Consider the following 3,373-nt stretch of genomic DNA (forward strand, 5'->3'; position numbering starts at 1 on the left):
ACATGTCATATATGTAAAATTCTTAGAATTTCATGTACTTTCATGATATGTCACTTTCAACCATGTTAAAATGTTTAAAATTGATGTTTGCTTAAATTTGCTTAAATAGCATGCTAAAATGATTTATTTCATAACTAATTAATCGTAGCTCCAAATTTAATAAACTTTATATGTAATTGGGGTAGAAAAATGCCTAGTTTAACTTGGTGCACTCATCTTGCATGTTTAACAACTCTAAAATATGGGTTAGGGCAGAACAAAACTAAATCCATAATATGCATATGGGGATTTTCCGGAATTGACGTTTGTTATTTCCGGCATCATTTAAACTTGAGTAGATAGTTAGTTTACTTATGCTTCACCCCTTGCCTTGTTTAATAACATTTAATATTGTTGGGTACATAAACGAGATCAGACTAAATAATCAAATGTGATGTTCCGTCAATATGCAACTCGTTGCATATTGAGTTCCACTTAACTTGTAGCGTTGTTTGTGCACTTTGCCATGCCATGCCTCATTAAACCGGACATGCATCATACTTGGTTATGCATCATGCCATGTTTATGTGATGGTTGTTTACTATGTTGCTTGCTTCATTCCGAGTTGCTTCTCTCGTTAGCTTTGGTTTCGTTCCGGAGTTGTGAGGATTCGTTCGACTACGCTGGGTCGTCTACTTCTTGGACTCGTTCTTCTTCCTTGCGGGATCTCAGGCAAAATAACCATACCCTCGAAATCACTTCTATCTTTGCTTGCTAGTTGTTCGCTCTATCGCTACGCCACACTACCTATCACTTGCTTTATCATGCCTCCCATATTGCCATGTCAAGCCTCTAACCCACCTTCCTAGCAAACCGTTGTTTGGCTATGTTACCGCTTTTGCTCAGCCCCTCTTATAGCGTTGCTAGTTGCAGGTGAAGCTGAAGTTTGTTCCTTGTTGGAACATGGATATGTTTGGGATATCACAATATACCTTATTTACTTTAATGCATCTATATACTTGGTAAAGGGTGGAAGGCTCGGCCTTATGCCTAGTGTTTTGTTTCACTCTCGCTGCCCTAGTTTCCGTCATACCGGTGTTATGTTCCTTGATTTTTGTGTTCCTTACGCGGTTGGGTGTTATGGGAACCCCTTGACAGTTCGCTTTGAATAAAACTCCTCCAGCAAAGCCCAACCTTGGTTTTACATTTGCCTAACAACCTATACCTTTCCCTTGGGAGTAATTAAGCGGAGGGCCATCTTTATTTTAACCCCCCGGTCCAGTGCTTCTCTAAGTGTTGGTCCGAACCGAGGTGCCTGCGGGGCCACCTTGGGGAAACTTGAGGGTTGGTTTTACTCGTAGCTAGTCTCATCCGATGTTGCCCTGAGAATGAGATACGTGCGACTCCTATCGGGATTGTCGGCACATCGGGTGGCTTTGCTGGTCTTGTTTTACCATTGTAGAAATGTCTTGTAACCGGGATTCCGAGACTGATCGGGTCTTCCCGGGAGAAGGAATATCCTTCGTTGACCGTGAGAGCTTGTGATGGGCTAAGTTGGGACACCCCTGCAGGGTTTGAACTTTCGAAAGCCGTGCCCGCGGTTATGTGGCAGATGGGAATTTGTTAATGCCCTGTTGTAGAGAACTTGATACTTGACTTAATTAAAATGCATCAACCGCGTGTGTAGCCGTGATGGTTTCTTTTCCGTGGAGTCCGGGAAGTGAACACAGTTCTCGTGTTATGATTGTGCGTAAGTAGTTTTAGGATCACTTCTTGATCATTTTTAGCTTCTCGACCGCTGCGTTGCTTCTCTTCTCGCTATCATTTGGGTATGTTAGCCACCATATATGCTTAGTGCTTGATGCAGCTCCACCTCATTACCCTATCCTACCCATAAGCTTAAATAGTCTTGATCTCGCGGGTGTGAGATTGCTGAGTCCTCATGACTCACAGATACTTCCAAACAGTTGCAGGTGCCGATGATACCAGTGCAGGTGATGCAACCGAGCTCAAGTGGGAGCTCGATGAAGATCTTGATCATTGTTTTGTGTCTTTTCCGGCTGATCAGTAGTGGTGCCTAGTTGGGATGATCGGGAATCTAGCATTTGGGGTTGTCTTCTTTTATTTTGATTCCGTAGTCGGACCTTGATTGTATTCTGGATGATGTTTGTTTAACTTGTTATTTGTGTGAAGTGACGATTGTAAGCCAACTCTTTATCCCTTTCTTATTCAGTACATGGGATTGTGTGAAGATTACCCCTCTTGCGACAAATCTACCATGCGGCTATGCCTCTAAGTCGTGCCCCGACACATGGGAGATATAGCCGCATTATGGGTGTTACACACGGGGCTAGGGAAGTGTGTGCGGGAGTGGCGCTAGGCATGCGGAGCAAGCTGCAGTAGCATGAGCAGCAGCAGCACAACAACACATGGAGCAGCGGGCTACATGAGCAGGGAGCAACAACCACGAATAGCACGTATGCGTACATGGAAGCGGAGCTCCGGCCATGGCGGCGTTTGACACGTAGGGGCACGGAACGAGGGGGAAAAGTAGGGGAATCGATAAAGAAGCTCATGGGGAGGCTCGTGGACATGGTCAAGGAAGCCGGGGTGGTCCGTTGGGGTGGCAAACGACAGCGTGTCGCGGCGACCGTGGGCGAAGACAAGGACGATGTCGAGGCTACGGGCCATCCTAGCTCGAGCCCTTTGGTGTGGTGATGGAGCCGACCACGACGGAGCTCCTAGTCATCTTCCTACGACGAGGGGAGGCTGGTGGCCGCGGGATCGATGCGGTGCGACCATGGATGCACGCGGTCGAGCTCGAGATCGAGCGTGGGAGACGATGTAGAGGAGGGGAAGTGGCTAGGGTTCAGCAGGGGGTCACGGGTGTCCTTCTTATCCTCTCTAGGGCACTCGAGAGGAGCAGGTGTCAGCCATCCGGCCGTGGCACCTTGGGATGGCTGCCACGCCATGGCCTCTGCCTTCTCCTCTATACAGAAGAAGAGGAAAGGCTTGTTGTGGGCTGGGCCATACACTGTAGCACTGGGCCATGAGTGCACAGTTAGTACTTTTCTCTTTATTCTTTTCTGCAATTTAATTAGCTACTGTTTTGCTATTAGTTTGGGCATCATTTGATTTTTGCTACACAAGAAATTTGTCACATAAATACAACACATTATTCTTGGCTTCTCCAAAAAGTTTCAAGACAATGGGATTAATTAAAATTGGGTCTTGAATTTAAATGGGACTATTTAGCGATGTTTGTCCAACTAAAATGTTTCTTCAGTCAATTTAAAATTTAATTTGGTGTTGGTTTCACTTGAAAAATTGCTAGGGGATTATATGCACTGGTGTGAACAATATTGATCCACATTTTGAGGAGATAAATTTTGAC

This window comes from Triticum dicoccoides, chromosome 3A, assembly GCF_002162155.2.
Source record: "Triticum dicoccoides isolate Atlit2015 ecotype Zavitan chromosome 3A, WEW_v2.0, whole genome shotgun sequence".
In the NCBI taxonomy this organism is placed as follows: Eukaryota; Viridiplantae; Streptophyta; class Magnoliopsida; order Poales; family Poaceae; genus Triticum; species Triticum dicoccoides.